The following is a 17,075-nucleotide window of genomic DNA, read 5'->3' on the forward strand; positions in this document are numbered from 1 at the left end:
TTAGTACTGTATAAGCATATTCTTGGTTCAGTAAAGTGACTATAAAAATGTTATTTTGTACTGGTGTGTGGTAAGAGTCCAAAAGTATTCCAGGAAACTGAAGATTAAAAATTGGATTCTAAATTGGAAAAACTGTGACAAATATATGCAGGAGTCCCATGTGCTTTGTTTGTGAAGGACCAGTTCAGGTAACCTTGCATGAAATTCAAGCTCTTTTAAAAGCACAGGTGCTGGAAAACCTGAGGCAGCTTTTAATTTTATCCAGAAAAGGGTCAGACTGTCTTCACAGCATGCTTGGCACTCTTTGAGTGACTCATGACTGTATTAGCAGGTACTGAGAAAGTAAAGACATAGAAAGACCTTCCTCTAGCTTGCCTTCCTGTGAAGGTGTTGCCCTCTTCAGGAGCAGTTTGGGCCATTTCTCGAGTGGTTGCAGGAAATTCACTGACTGCTTCTTACAGGAGAGCTGCAGACCCCTGGCACCTGAGAAACAGCATGGTGCTGGTGAAGAGCTGTACTGCCAGAGCTTGCACTCTGTGCTGTCCAAACAGCTAGGACTGAAACTCTGTAAACCAACTCATTTCTGTGTAATTGCTGTATACAGCATCTGGTAGTGTACTAACACTCTTCAGGATTGAGCAATTAAAAGCAGAAGATAAATGGAGAAAGATGAAGCTGTGTGTCACCCTGCAAGTCACTGGAGGATTTTCAGGAGGAAGTCTCAGTTTTGATGTGGCATATATGAGGGACTTGTTATGTTTAATAACATTCAGCTAAATCAAAAGGTCAATTCCATAGATTCAACTATGGATTTACAGTCCAGAAACTTGGTGCATTTAGTGCTCATTGCAAAAATGAAACTTGGAGAGATGATTTTTAGTGGGGAGACAGAGCTGTAGTAAGATTGAAGTGGTTGAGCAACCGATTTTTACTACTTGGCAGGATATTAGTGTCTGCTAAAAGATCAGACTGTGAATAAAAACTCTGAGAAACAGAGTGAATGTTTGACAGAGCAGCTAGAACTTCTCAGGTGATGGATTTGGTCCATTTTAGAAGGTAGATAATGCCTGACTCAATAGAAATGGCTTTAGAGTTTGGAAGACTGCAATGGAGGGAAAAAAAAAAATAGTGGCATATGGGCATGTGGAGCTTCAAGCTGGTGTCCAACAAAATATACAGGCTCTTACAATCAGTAGGAGGGACACATATTTACTAATAAGGTGGAAAAAACTTACATCAGTATTTGTATTTGCAAGCCTCAGCAGAGTTTGCCCAGCATGGACAAAGGTCCACAACTACAATACTGTTTTTGTAAGTGTGTTTTTTTGTTTGTTTTTTGTTTTGTAGATGTAATAGGTGACAGTACAGCAAAATGTGGAGTACTGTACGTGATCTGTTAACCTAGAGTAAACAGTATGGGTTTTTTTATATCAGCAATAGACTGTCTAGTGTCCTGGTATAAACAGTAGCCTTAATACTGAAGGAAGCCACAAAAGAAAAGGTTTATTTGGTTCCAGGGATCAACGTTATCTCCCGTCAGGCATGTGTGACCTGACTTTTAGGGGCAAATAGGAAATTAGAACTGAGGCTACATGAAGTCATACTGGGACAGTGAACACCTGTTATTGGATAAATATGTAAAAGCCATTGGCTTCACTTAGAGATTGACTGTAAGAGAGAGCCTGAGAACACCTTCCTGGGGTAGGAAGGACTCAGAGCAGTGACATAAATAGGAAGCAGTTATGCCACCTTTTTAACAACCTTGTGCACATACCTCTCACTTCAAAGACAAAAGCTTCAAAGTACCTGGATGGCATGTGTGTGTGGTGTGTTTGTTTGTTTGTTTTTGATATAGGAAACCCAAACCAGTGATAAAGTTGATTCTGTAGCAGGACGTATTGCAAGAGGTGGGGAGAAGGCCCTTTGTTATGCTTGGTGTCAATCTTGTTCCATTCCCATTATGTACAAAGGGAGAAATATTTAGAAGGGGGCCAAATCCTCAATATTTTTCTACTCTGGAAGTTTCAGTGGAGTTCCAGGATGTATTGGGCAAATGGGGTGGGGGTGGGGGGAGGAATTGTACAATGTACTCCTGTTGCAAAACACTTTCCCAAAAGCTGCCTGTTTTGTTTAGAAACTAAATTAAATCCCTTTAAGGTGTAACTTGATTTGGCTTGAGTGTGAGAATAGAATTGGCAAGGTCAGAGGAGTCCTTTGCTGTCAGCTCACATCAAATTATTTTCCTCTGGAAGCAGTAATATTGTGCTCTATAAGGATGCCCTCAAGTCAAAGGTGTGTTGCAAGACATCCCAAACTGTATGAGTGTTATTGAATTTAATAGGTTTGGTTATATGTATTTGTTTCTGGCTGCAAAAGAAATGCAGGGGCAGCTGTTCCTTTTCAGAGATTCTAATGTACAACATGGAGGCTTGTGCTATGCCTTTTGGGGTAGCTGGACTGTTCCCAAGCACTCCAAAAACTGATTCGGGACTACTGCAGCTTCCAACAAGACGCATAACATCTTGTATGAGGGAAGCTAGGACAGTCTCACATAGTGCTTTTTCCCCTGTAATTTGTATAGTCAGTACATTAGTGAGAAAATGATAAACACTTTGGGTATAATGTCCAAAATGTGGAGGTTTGTGGGGACTGAGTGATATGTAGACAGGAACATTTCAGGACTGATGTAGGGCAGACAGGCCTTACAACTAAGGCAGTGGAAGCTTCTCCTTGAGAACTGTTTTCCTCTTGCACAAAATCTTACTGGAATCTTAGTCACTCGAATCAAACACCAAAAACCAACCAAACAAGCAAAACCAACCCCCCCCACTAATTGCATGCTACTCCTTCTCTGGGTATGCCACTTCACAGATAAGCTTATACTTCACAGCTAAATGCTGATGAATGGAAACTCCGTTCTGAAAACTTGAAGAATCACATTGTGCTAATTTGAAGAAAACGCAGGATAACAGGTTTTTTTTAGTTTATTTATTTATTTATTTTAACTTTGGCACCCATGCTTTAATTTATCACTTGTAAAAACTAAAGGAATTGTGCCTTTTTGCTTTATGGAGTGTTTGGAAGAGAACGCTAAAACAATATGATGGATAACAAATAACATTTCACTTTCCTCAATGAAATTAATAGAATTTGGGTTTGAGTCTGAAGAATGTGTTAATTTGTGGGGCTGCATACTGTGTGACTGGGAACAAATAAAATGCTGAGTAGCCTCTGTTCAGTGACTACCAGCATCCTGGAGACTGAATGACTTGGGTTCTCTTATAAAAGTAAGTTTGATCCTGTAATTAAGGCTCTGCAATGCATAAGGGGAGAAAATGTGACTGCATGAACCTCTCTGCTCATATCATGTCAACAACTGATTAAAACAATAGAACTGGTATGTGGAATGTAGTTTGTATTTTAAAGTTGTGAGTCCTTGCTGACAAAGTCTTCCATAACGGGATCCGACTCTTTCCCCCTCTGTGGGTATTTTTATCCCAGAGCACTGCAGAAGGGTCTCCTCCTAGGCTAAGAAGGATGTATTGAGGACTAGAGAAGGCTTCTGTGGTATTGGAGAAGCGTGCATGCTCAGTGTTATCACCAGGAGAACAAACCATTAGATAGCAGGTTGAGTGTAATTTAAAAACAGGTTATGCTGTGTCTATAAGTGTTAGGAAAGAAGAGAAGATGAAAACGGGGAGCAGAGTAATGTTACTTCTCTGCCTGAGCTTACCATAAGAGCATCTTATTTGCGCAGATCTTCATAACTTAGGCTTAAATTATAGAAAAGTTTCAAACTTCAAGCTATTTGTTTCTGCATCCTTTCCCTAAAAGGCAGCAGTGAAGATGGCTGGACAAATGGAGACGTGGTGAGAACTAAACAGGAGCTGGGATCCCAAAGAGGGATCAGTGTTGCCTGTGGGATGCTGTTGCATCAAGATGCTGTATCACATATATCAGCTACTCTGGTGCCACAGCACTTTGGGAATGTTTTCCATTACTGGTTTCCATTCCTTCTGGAGGTGTCTGTGGTACAGCTCAGTGAAAGAGGATCATATGGGCAAGGTAATGCTGATGTTTATGGGAGAGTTCATTCTGCACACTAGAAAGATCAAAGACTATTGCAAGACGGCATGCATCTTAAAACATCCTTTCATGGGAAGGAAACAAGCACCATGCAATTCAGTTTTCTTTAAGATACTGCTCACCCCTGCCAGTAGTAAAAGCTTAATTTTAGTGCTGTCTCTCTCTGAAGTTGATATATATATATATATATATATAGGTATATTATTGGTTTATACTTTTTATGGTGTCATTTTTACAATAACATGCTTTAATATGTACTTATCACTTTGAGATCATTGTCTGAAATGCACTGAGGGCACTTGCCGTAATCAAAACTAAATTCAAATAAAATTTCTGAAGCCTTGTGATAGTTGAGAAGGAAAAAGGAAAAATCTCTGATATGCTTATAGTTCTAAATGTAATTATGATCCCTTTAAAAGAAAAAAAAGAAAAAAAACCCCCAAAGTATAATGTTCAAGTAAATCAACCCTACCATAAAATCCATATGGAAGGAAATAATTTAAAGCAATGGTTAGTAATAGTAACCATATTGCACACGTATATATACACACACATGCACACACACAAGAACATGATGGTTGTATTTTTCTGAATTTTGCTGCTTGCAATTGCAAGAAAGGAATCTAAACATTGAACCCCAGCTTAGGACTAAATCACTAGGCAGTGGATTTCCAGTCATGGCAGCTCTGAGGGATGCAGCTACATGTTGATTCAATTCAAACCTTAATTTGTTCAATTCAAACCTTAACTTACCTGAATTAGAGTGTTCATTCAGATCTAGGGTTTGACCCTTACCACTATTGTGTTATAAAATTTTGGTCTAGAGTACAATTTTCCCTAACAGGAAAACACAGCTCTGTTTTCCACTGCACTGTTTTTTGTTTTTTTGTTTTTTTTCCCCCTCAGAAGAGAATTTGTTGGATATAGAGCACTTTTAAAAAATTTTTTGGTATGAAGGATTTAGGCAAAAGCAGTGTTTGAAAAATGCAGAGCTGAAACTTCCCCAAGATCACAGCGTAATTATGCCATCTACTGTTGCATTTCTGGAATCACATTTGAACTGTCTGCACAAGTAAATACTTTAAAGAGCAGGGTGGGCAATATGTAGAGATATTCTTTCCAGAGGTAATGTCTCAGCATGAGAAAAGTCTTGTGCACTTTGAGTGGTATATATCTTTAAATGAGAGGCTGCCTATCAGTCAGTTGTCTTCTGCTTCTGTAATTCTGTGGCAGCCTTTGCAGTGGTGAAGATAGAATAGAACTAATAGAACTGGATCATTGCTTTCTTCTTCTTCATGGAAGGAAGAGGAATTACATTCCTCTTAATGATTCGGCTCTTGAAAGCAGAGGTAATATTAGCGTTGCAAAGAATATATATCATAAATTGGTTATTTAGTCAGATTAAAAGGGCAATATAACACAAAGTTGGGTCTAGAAGTTGCTGGGAATCAGTAGAAGAAAAGATGTCTGTCTGTAGCATGTGACATCCTCACTGTAATTCAGATGTGTGCATATAGGACAGTCACCTTTTTCCTTAGCTCCAACTTTTTTTTTTTACTTGATTATTTGAATTCATTTTGAAGTTTGTTAGAGAATCAGTGTGGTGCTGCATCTACTCGCACATTGTTTGACAGACCGTGCCTGCTACATAAAGACTTGTCTCTTCTGAAATGGGAGATTATTCATAACAATGCAGTCAGAATCAGAGGAAATCAGCCTGCCTGAGATCTTGAGGTGTTAGTGCATCTGTCAGAGAGTTGTCCAGCCTACTCAGAGAGCATCTGTAGGCAGTGTCTTCCGTTTCTGAGAGTCTTGAATGTAAACATTTCTTTCCTGGCACATAGCCTAAAGCTTTCAAGCTTAAAGGTCACTGTTGTCCTTTTTGATAATGGCCCTTAGGAGCTTATTCTACTGTATGTGTCTTTTCAGCAACCACTTCCATTATGGAAGATTTTTCATGTCCTTCCTCCATCTTCTCTAGATGGAGTAACTCCTATTCTTTCAGCCTTTCCTGTTTTCCAAACCTCTGATTATTCTTATTGCTTTCTCCAGTTGGTTCACATCTCTCTTGAATTGGTGCCCAAAACTGGGCATGCCCCTCCAGCTGCAGGCAATTGCATCACTCTCTAGAGTGTAGAAATTCTTATGGGTGTTAAAACATATTCCATGATGTTTTTCCCCTCAGCTCACGAACTGTTCCAGTGAGCTATAGGCCTAGACCTGTGTGCTCAGTCATCTCTTATCCTGTAACTGTGCAGCTGGTTATTGCCAAGTGCAGAACATAGTGTTTGCTCTTACTGCATAGAGCCCAATCTCCTCTTTAACAAGACAGAACTCAGTTAATTCAGATTTTGAATTCAAATCCTGTCCTTCAATTTACAGTCCCATCCAGATTTGTATGAGCTGTAAATTTACTAAGCATATCTGTTAACTTTTTTTCATTGTAGCTAGTAATGAAAATACTGAATAGTTCTGGACTTGGGACAGACCTCTGTAAAACCCCACTCCATCCACTGTTCCAGCTTGACTCTAACTTACTGATAATGCTCTYGCAATTTAACTTGTTTCCTTATGTATTCTTTCTTTTAATTTGCTTTCCTGTTTTTCTTGTGCAAATGTAATCTGAAACAGCTTTATTATCAAGACTTAAAGTCAAGGTTTAACACTCACTACTTTCCCCTGTCCAGGAAGACATACGCCTCTGCTAGAGGAAGGGAGAAGGTTAGATTGACTTGATACAATTCTGTGTGGCTCTGTCTCATCTCCTTTTACCTTTGTGGTGCTGAAACTTTCTTGGTATGCTATTTCCTAGGAAGTGAAGGTAAGCTGATGGGCCTCTGATCTCCCAAGTTTTCTCCCTTTCTTCTTCCCTTTTTCAAAGATGGGCACTGGTTCTTGTCCTCTCCTCAGTTTTCTGAGGTCTCCAAAGTCCTTATGAACTCTCAGAGAACTGCTCACACATCTGGAGCTGCTACCTTCGGCCTTTTTAGAGTGCTGGTTTTATGAGCTGATAAACAGCATGTTGCTGGCAAGGAGGCAGGTTCCTCTCCTCCCTTCTCAGCCCTAGTGTGCTGTTAGCCTGCCTCCATTCTTCATGGAAACTCCAGCCTTGGTGTACTTGAAGGTGAATTTCAACAGCTCTGCCAGACTGAAAACATCTAATGTGCAGCATGCTCTCTAACCTGTGGTAGCCTTACTTCTTACTTGTCTATTGCTGGGTCTGGTCCCCTTAACCGTCTGATCATACCTGAACCTCTTTGGTGAAGAATGGAGCAAATCAGTATTGAGTGCTTCGCTTCAATCGATGAGAACTGCAAAACAGCACTTCCTCTCCGTTCTGTATCATGCCAGCTTTTTTGGTGGTTGTCTTATTAGTTTACTTACAAAATAATCTTTATTTCCTCCTTAACATTTTGAGGTCTGGTCTTGCTGGATTGTCTTCCCTTTTTAACAGGATTAGTAAATCAAACAAATAATCTAACCTAATTTCAACTTTGTGCTTTCTTTTTGAAATCACTGAAGAACTGAATTAGCCAAGTTGGTGTCTTCCTAGCCTCCTTGGCTTTTCATTGCGCTGTGATAACTTGCACTTGTGCCCTTACTATTGTTTCCTTTAAAGGTTACCAGGTTTCCTTATTCCCTTCTCTTCAGACATTGGCCCCATGAGACCTCAGCTACCAAGTCTGTGAGGTTATAGGAGTCTGCTTTTCTGAAGTCTATTGATTTTTTTTTTCTTTTTACCTCCTTTCCTTTCAAAGAACCAGAAATATTATTTTTATTGCCTTTCTCACCTAAGTTGCTTTCCATCTTTTTTCCCCCCCTCTATCAGTCCCAAACAGAGCTGCTATTTCATATCTGTGTTTAAGATGTCCCCACATGTAGGAAGAATTAGCCTATGTTCTGCTCTGTTTTGTTGTTAAACATCAAGATTGCCCGTTAACACCAACTCCTGGTGCCTGGATGATCTTGCACTTTCCCACAAAAGGCCACTGTCCAGTCTGATCTTGCTGGTGGAATTTATATTAGTTTTGTGCTGTGTCACCTTGTTTTCTTCTGTTATTTAGCAGGAGTTTTCAGCTATTTGGCCCCTTCTGTATCCTAGATGTTATGGTAAGTATGCATATTTGTGATATGAGGCAACAGTTTTTCTTGGTTAGCTTTCTAAAACAAGTTTTATTATTCTAGATTTCATGTTAAATTTATGAATTGTTCTGCAGCTCTAGGTGTCAAATCATAACTTAAATTGTTAATTATGTTTTAAGTCATTATATTCCCACAGTTATTGCAATATAATACTGTAAGTAGATTTGCCTTTGCATTCTGTTAAAGCCCACTGGCAATATTTTATGTAACAACAACTACATGAATGAGAGAGAATATTGTGCTGGAGAAGTGGAAATATACTACTGTAACTTCTTTTTTATGTTTGTTTGCAAGTACTGTGTTAAGTGCTGTCTATCCTGTAATGACTAAGCTAGTAGGAATAGTGGTGATAAGGGCAGAATGATGAATATTCACTCTTCTTGCAAATTCCACTCTGGAAATGAAAAGGAAATAATGGGATACTCTAACACCTCCTTCCTGATTTTGACTTAAGCTAATGGTATTAGCAAAGTACCATTTGTGAAAAGAGCTTGGAGATCTCAATGCACTGCCAGAATAGGAATGCAATGAGTAAATCCAGCCCTTTGACTGCAAAACTTATAGTGAAGGTGCCAGCTTTGAGCTGGTATTGGCAACGGTTGCTTACTAGGGTTTCAGTTCTTCCTCATCTCCCCAGTTGTTCCTTTGCCCCATGTTAACAAACAAGTGGTATTTACAACACTTTATGGTGATGCAGTTGGGATAATGTGAGCTTGTTCTCTTCTACTGCTTGTTCCACGCTGCAGTCAGTCCCTCAAACTCTTTGTTCCTAACCACCTGCTTTGTATCAAAGGGAGACAGAGAAAACTATGTACTACTTTGTGCACATGCATGCGTGTGTATGAAACCTTCACTCTAACTTCTAAAGTTCGGTCACTTTTTCTCTTTGTACCAAATAACTTGTTGAACTTCTACATGTCTTTGTACCTCTTAATCTGTTTGCCTGTCCCTCTCCATAAGTAAACGGATGGAAAACATAAATACATGTATAGTATTCATCTGACTTCAAAATAGCTAGGGATGTACCTCTTTCCCCTCCCTCCTCCTCATGTGTATACTGAGTGGGTTTGCACACACATGTCTACATATGTTTGTCTGGCTGCAGCCCTCAGTGTGAATTGAATTCCAGAGTGACTTAAATATATTAAACTTTCCAAGCAGCTGAACACAAGTAACTACTAGTGCTGTTAATATTCACTTTGCAAGAATCCTTTGCTGTTGGACAGATCCAGCAAATGACGTTTTTGCCACTCTTGCATGGAGGTTTAATTTAGTGTAGCTAGCTAATCTGGTGATTGTCTTAAAATTCAATCTCATGCTCTGCTCAGAAGATGTGATCTAAGAAAACGAAACAGCTGCTATCTAGCTTTTATATGGTGACGTAGCACGAAGGGCAGGTTGCTAACTGTGCAGTTGGGCTGTAAGAGACAATAAATATAGTAAGGTGATAGGTATATGGTTGGAGACCATGTACTTTCCTTTTCTCTTGGCAATGGTTTCTTGCACCATTAGCCTGGTGTTGGAGAGCTAGGACCAAAGAACTTCTTCATTTGATCTTTGATAAGATAAAGTGTCGGTGCTGGGGGCCTTTGCAATGCCACCCCTGGGAGCCTGGGTTGCTGCTCCCTGAGGCTGGGTTTGCCCAGCCGCTACTTTGGCAGCGGACCTTACCCTTCACCTGTGTTATGTAGCTCTGGCCCTGCTTTGCACCCAGACTGGAGAACTGGAGGGGGTAGAGGAAAGGGGGAAACGTGTGATGGTATAGATAGCTGAGGTAGGGGAAGTAAAAAGAAACCAAAGTTATTTGTTAGTTAACTAATAAAGTTTGTGGAAGTTCATATAAAAAAGCAAGTAAAAAAAAAAAGTCTTTTCCTTTATTTTGTTCTTTAGTATAATGGGTTGTACTAAGCTGCTCTTTTTCAACCTACTTTTGTGATAAGCAATTTTGTCTATGACTCCATTTAATGCTTTCTTAAGAAGTCCTGAAAAAACAGTATCCTTGTTTGTGTTAAAGGGTTAATGTGAAGTTCAAGGAGTAGGATGGATGTAACAGCTGTTGCAGACAATTGTACATTTGTGCACTGCTCTGATGCTTTGTGCTGTACTTCCTATATAGCAGTATAGGGTTTGATGTCTGTTTCTCACTTCTGTTACTGTGGCTGAAGGAGAGTGCACGATGCATTCGGTTTATCCAAATAGCCTTATCCCATCTTCATAGTGAAAGTCTCTGCAAAGAAGTTGGGGCAGGGGTTTGGGCCTTCAGTACTAGTAAGGCTCTAGTCTGTAGCTGCTAGAAGTGACCTTGTGTAACTTCTGAGTTCACAAGTAGGGGCTTTGGTCTTTCAAAAAGACTGAAATGCGTGACTGCAAACAAATGAAAATGAAATGATAAACTTCTTCAGTCTTGACTCTTTATTCAATGGGTTATTTTCTAATGTAAAGGATATTTTATCAGTGTTCAGGGGAATGGAGAAAAGCCGAGTGGGAAGAGTTATACTGCGTCATGCCCAAGATATTGCCTGAAAAGACTGATTTAACTGGGCTAGGGCCTTTCTCCTCTCCCCCTGTCCTTCCCCTGGGTCATGGACATGCAGAGAGGGAAGGGAACCTCTGGAGCAACTGGGGCACAAATGGAAAAGACCCATAGTCAACCCTGAAAACCTATTGTATGCGTTATATTGTGTCTTGCCTCTGTTGCTCGTAACAAGCTATTTGTCTGATGTTTGTAAGTGGTAGGGGGAAAACTAGCAACAGACAGTGTGGCACAGCTTTCCCTGGTTTCTGGAGGGACACTTGAGCTGATGTCTTTTTTTGTTGTTGTTGTTGATTGGTTATTTTACATCTGAACCTGGATGCTGTTGCTGACAGTCAAATACTGACAGGATCAAATTCTGAGAGGTTGAACCAAATATTCTGTAAAAGCTAGCAGACCTTAGAGCTCTAGTTGGGGGATGAGCTCTTCCCGCTTACTGGATTTTTACTTCTCCGATTTGTCTCTGCTCTAGTTGAAAAGCAACTTAGTTGAACACCCGCATATTGACGAACCATTCACATAACCCTCACCTGATCATTCCTGGAGACAAAACAGCTCTGCTCCTTGCTGCCAAGGTAGAGGTGAGGATAGGCATAGGTAGTAAATGCGGTATAACAACTCATGGAGTTTGTTTGAACTTGTAAGAAAATATTTTTTTAATTAAAATAATCATATTAACTTCTTAGAAAGAAAACATCCTCTCTCCATCCCTGCCCWTTCCAGAATGGAAAAAAAATGGAGTAAGTTCTCTTAACTGTATGAAATTGTTTTTTCAGACTACAAAAACAAGTGAAATTCTAGTAGGAATGTGAGATACTACAATTTGGGCTGAAACTTCATACTGTGGCTCATTTGTGGTAAAAGTGGACAGCTCATAGAAAAACTTGGATAGGGAGCAAGGGATAAGGCTTGGCCATGCAAATTAGCTGTTATATTATTCTAAACTTATTGGAGCACTGCAGAGTATTAGCAGTCAATTTGTACTCCATCTAAAACAGCCTGATGACCCGTAATGACTAGGATTTGAATCCCCTAATCTGAATTTACTTAACAAGATAATTAAATATTTAAAGTCAGTTCATTTAGAGGCTAGAATGGATTATCTCTCCACACTTGCAGATTTCTGCCCCGCTATTAGAATGCATGGCTGTACATCCTCAATATTTTTTTTGTTATAGTTTTTCTTTCAAATCTCGTATCTCAGCTTTTGCCATAGCAATCAGGACTGCRAAAAGCTTTTTGTTGTCCTAGGAACTGAGGGGAAAGAAAATATGAAATGCTGAATAAGACGAAATGGGTTCTAGTCCTCATACRGCAGTGTAGAAAAACACTCAGAAAAGTTAATTGAACTCAGGAAATAGACAGCAAGATAATTAAGATTAGGCCTAATTTTGCATGGCATGCATTCTGTGCTGTTTTGCAAGAGACTAAAGGGACATCATGTAGAGAAACTCCAGGCCTTCAGTCAGACTCTCAAAAGATCATTATAGCTGATGTTAAACAGCGAGACGAACTAATGTGATGGGGCATATGTTTCATTTTGCATTTCTTTAAATGTAAAATTGTGCCATAAATGTAAACAAGAACTAAATACGCAGTTTATTACTGGCAGTGAGATATGTAAGTGAATCTGTTGCTGAAAACCAATAAACATTAATACAAGAAAAACTGGATGTGATTGTTGCTTCATCTGCCAGACTAAAATCTTGCATGATGTACTTTGCTTCAGTTTATTATGTTTTAGAAAAATGTTGAGAAAGGTCTTTTGTTTAAATTGGGCACACAGTGTTCCTTTTCCTGCTATTGCAGTCCTCAAATATAGTCTATAGTATTTCATGTGCTAGCAGTGTAGTTTCAGTCCTGCCAGAAAAAGAAAAGCCATAAGAGGCTGAAAAAAATCTGATTATCCTCTTATCCACTCCAAATATTTATTACTTGATACATGAGAAATCTTGGAAATGAAAATGAAGAATAAATTACATGGAACTGTGGATTTTAGTTATCTGTTCTTTGAAATGCTTCTACTAATTCTGTGCATAGTGAATTTGTCTCTCTTCTTACTAAGCACAAATCAATATTTTAGATAGCAGTGCTATAGTCTGCATGCCAGGGATCACACCAGAGTTGTCAAAACTTTCTGTAGTCTGGGTAATCAGTCCTAGGAAATATTCTATAGTTTGTTTTTCATGCATTAATATTTGATTATATTGGTTCTGTGTTTTCTTGAGTAAATAAAAGACAAATATTTTTGTGGTTTTTGTGTTCCTCCTAGGAAAAGTAGTATGCTGTTGGAATGTCCTTTTTTCTTTCTCTTTTTTAAATATCTAAATTCTCCAAAAGCTCTATCTGATTGTAAAGCCCTGTGTGTTGACAAGTAAGAGCTGGAAAACATTGTTTACTAGAAGTTATCTTCCCTTGTATCTACACCCTTAGTAACAACAAGTGCAAATATTCATTCAAAGTTTTTAAGAAAAGGATTTTTAAAAAACATACGAGAGTGAAGAAACTGTAAGATGATGAAGATGAAAAATGAGTAGCTGAAATACTTGGTGCATCTGTATTTTGGAGGGGGAAGATCTTGGACTGAGGAAGCCCTCCCTGTGCTGCTGCTATTGTGGCATGGTTTTAGATTAAATAAATAATCTGACACACATCTGAGTGCATATCCACAATCAATCTAAATTGAAATTTGATATAGAAGAAAGATAGGGGTTACTGGATATGAGTTTAATCACAGTGGTTTCATTTAAGAACTACTAATCTGAACCACTTGAACATATTCAGCTGCAGAAACTTAATACACAAAGTGTCAATTCACTTTAATTAAAATATTTTCCTCAAATATTGCAAAGATGAAATATTTCATTTAGTTTCAACTTAATATATTAAGCTTGAAATTGCTGTGTTCTTCTCAGCTTCTCTGAGGCAGAAAAAAGAACAACAGATGCTAAAGAACCCAAGTCATAAGACATTTTACCTTGTAAAAATAACAAGAGCTCTACCAGCAAACTCTCTGAAAATTCATTTGGTGTCCTGGAAGCCTGTGCTGTCATTTTGTATAGAATGATCTATTTCTTCCATATAAAACACAAATAGTGGACTTGCTTATTAAAAAAGAAACTTAAGGTTAACTGTGCTGTTAGACCAGTGCCTTAATAAAAGCAAATCTTCATATGTTGCCAGCTGTGTGTTGAACAAGACAAGCCTCTGCTTGTTCTCTGCCTTGAATTCCTGCTGAAAGCCTTGGACTCTTTCCTTCACTCATTTTGGCCATTTATAAAGTTCAGCATTCATCCCCTGAGTCCCTCCTAGCTTTGGATGGTCTGTGGTGACAGGTTTGAGAGGTACAATGTGGTTCTTCGGAGTAGCTATGTTGAAAGCTGAATCATGTTTGTATTCAAAAGTGGTGCTTCTAAGGTGAGTGTGTTCACTGCTGAGGTGCGCAAATGAGTATACGAAGCAGTCGTATTTTCCTCTGCGCCCTCTGAGTGCTTGTTTCTTGGGTCCTTTGCATATTATGAGGTTCCTCATCAAGCCACTGTTTATCATAATATCTCTTTTGCCATGCTTGCACAATAGGGTGCAATGAAATGCAGCTACTGTACCTTGCTTATGTGCATTGTATTTTCTCATGGTAAAACTTTATCATTGCTATCATCATGCTTTTAAACTCAGTGCACAACCTGCCCCGCCTACTTGGCAACTAACACTTTCCCTTCTGGATTTTAGAGCTTCTCCTTTTACATTCTAATATTGAATGAAGTCGCCATCATGGTAGGCTCTGCATGTCTGGCTCTCCAATTTTTTGCACTGCTGCTTGCACAGCTGCTGCTGTATTTGTACCTGGTACTGATGAAGTTGTGTTGTTAAGGATGCAGCTATCAAGGCCTGCATCTTGGCATTGAATGTTTTATTGGGACATTATTAATGAGATTTCCTGTGCAGTTATTTCTTTCAAGGATGGCTTGACATTTATTATTTCCTTCAGGCAGCTGCTAAGAGTCCAAAATTTTAAATGCTGACCCAGCCTTGCCTTTGGTTGGCTGTGGCACTGTGCTAGAGCAGTGTGATTGAATTCCTGGCTACACTGTATAAACATGCTGCTAGTGAATGGTCATTTGTTTTCAAAAACACCCTGCTCCTGAAATGTTGCAATGATGTCTTTGGTCCATGTGGAGAACATCTGCAGGGCTCCCTCTTCCTCAGAGGCTAAACTGAAGCCTGTGGCATGGTGTCCTGCATGCTTTTGCTGGGGTGAAAAGGTGATCATGATCAACCCTGTGTGCTTTTCCCTGGTGGAGGCTGTTATCCTCACAACAGACTCAATAAAAGGAGCATATTTTGTTATCTCAACTGTGTCAATGTGAATTCCTGCCTTGAAGGTAGTGGCCTGTGTGTGGTGTGATGGTGGGAGCAGTAACCACATCACCTGGGATTGCCCTGATCCTGCCTTGGGATTGGTTGAACATGAATCGGTGCCTGAATCCTGCAATGCCTAGCCTAGCTCTTTCAAGGCAAATCTGAAGCTAAATCAGTGTTAGTTTACCTTAACGTACTGGGTTGTTACCTATTTTGAGCTAACAGATTACAAGATAAAGTACGGGATTTTGCATTTAGTGGCTGAGAAGCAGATCTAGTTTTCTATGTTTTACTCTGCTGCAATGCTGCTTTTTCTTAAACTGGTGTTAACAAGGTCTATCAGTCAGTGAAGAAACCCCCTTCTTCTCCCCAGAACTGCTTGGGATGTGCTCAATTTCCAAGAAGCATTTGGCTCTTCTTGCTGCTTGCACTGTGTTTCCTGGAACATATCACCCACCACTTGCTGCATGCTGAATATCCTCGATCGCATTTGGCACATGTGTAGTAGGCCTGACTTTGCTATAGCTGAATTTCTATTCCCAAATAACCTTGGAATATTCTACAGAGAACTGCAGTTCTTGGAATTCAATGCTTTAATGTACAATGACATTTTTTTCAATTGCTGATCTTGGTCGTGCAAGGTGTTCAATATCTGATCGTTCTCAGAAAACGAGATGTGAATCTCATGGTTTGTGCTCAGTGTTTTCTCATCTCTTTGGTTTTGTTCTCTCTGAAACTATGGAAGTAGTTCAAATGATCTGCTTTGCTTCTGTTTTCCTAGGTGGTTCAGATCATCTTCCTCTGCTCCAAAACTGTTTTGGATATGAAGTCAGCAGTGTTCATCTCTGGCCCTTTCTACTGTAGCAAATTTTGAGAAATGATGGTGCTACACTTCCAGACAGTTACTCAGACTTTTTTTGGAGCACTCTTTAGTGACTTTTAAAATATGACTTACAGTCACTTCTTTTTCTTAACCTTGAAAACAGACTAGTCTGTTCATGCCTCTCTGTCTCCTTTTGCAAATATCTTTCTTTGGCAGTAATGACTTACAGAAGTTACTGATGATGCCTTCTTTTTTGCATTTGCTCTATTGCTTCCATTATTCTGATAACACAAGTTTTCAGTGAACTGTCTGTTGTATTCATTAAGCTGTTTTCATCTGTTTCAGCGTATAGTATATGGAGGATAATTTCATCCCATAAAAATATCATGTTAACCTGTGATAGCTTTGTGGAGGTTCCACAGGATATTATTGCCACTGGCAGTGTTACTGCTGTTGGTGACTTTGCTTGCTTGTCTATTTGTTTTGTATAGCTTATGTGCTTTTTCTACTGCCTAAAACTTTAGGATGCCTAATTCAGAATTGTGCTTAAAACTTGCATTGTCCTAATGCTACATTTTTAATGGTGAATAATTTTGTCTTTGGCTGCAACTTCCCCCTCGCCCCCTTCTTACATAGCTCTTTTTATAGCTTCACGGGTTCACTGGTGCCCCACTACCTATTTGGCATTCAGTGTACTGTTTGCCTGCTGCTGCCTTGTCTCGCATCTGGTGCGAGGCTGGATTCTAGAAACCATTTATTTCTGTTATTTTGCATTGCATTAACGTCATAAAGTGCAAAATCTTTCCTCCAAGACACTTTTGCTCTCACGATATGTGTATCTTTTTTCTTCTCCACAAGCTTTAGCAGTAACTTCTCTTGATACAGCTACCATGTGATGCATTATGTAGGACACTTTCCATTTTCTTTACAACAACTCAAGTTGTTCATTTTGTTCATCTCTGTAGTTTTGTATCTATGCGTTTCTTTTTGCATAGCTTCCGCTTTATTTTTTTATTTTTTCCATACAATTAATGCATCTTTTCTGTTTGTGTGCAGTTTGGATGCCTTGCACTAGTTTTGCATTTATTTGCAAGTCCTAGGAATGTGAGCTATTTTAATCTTCTGTCTCTT

This window comes from Apteryx rowi, unplaced genomic scaffold (genome assembly GCF_003343035.1).
Source record: "Apteryx rowi isolate R43461 unplaced genomic scaffold, aptRow1 scaffold_135, whole genome shotgun sequence".
In the NCBI taxonomy this organism is placed as follows: Eukaryota; Metazoa; Chordata; class Aves; order Apterygiformes; family Apterygidae; genus Apteryx; species Apteryx rowi.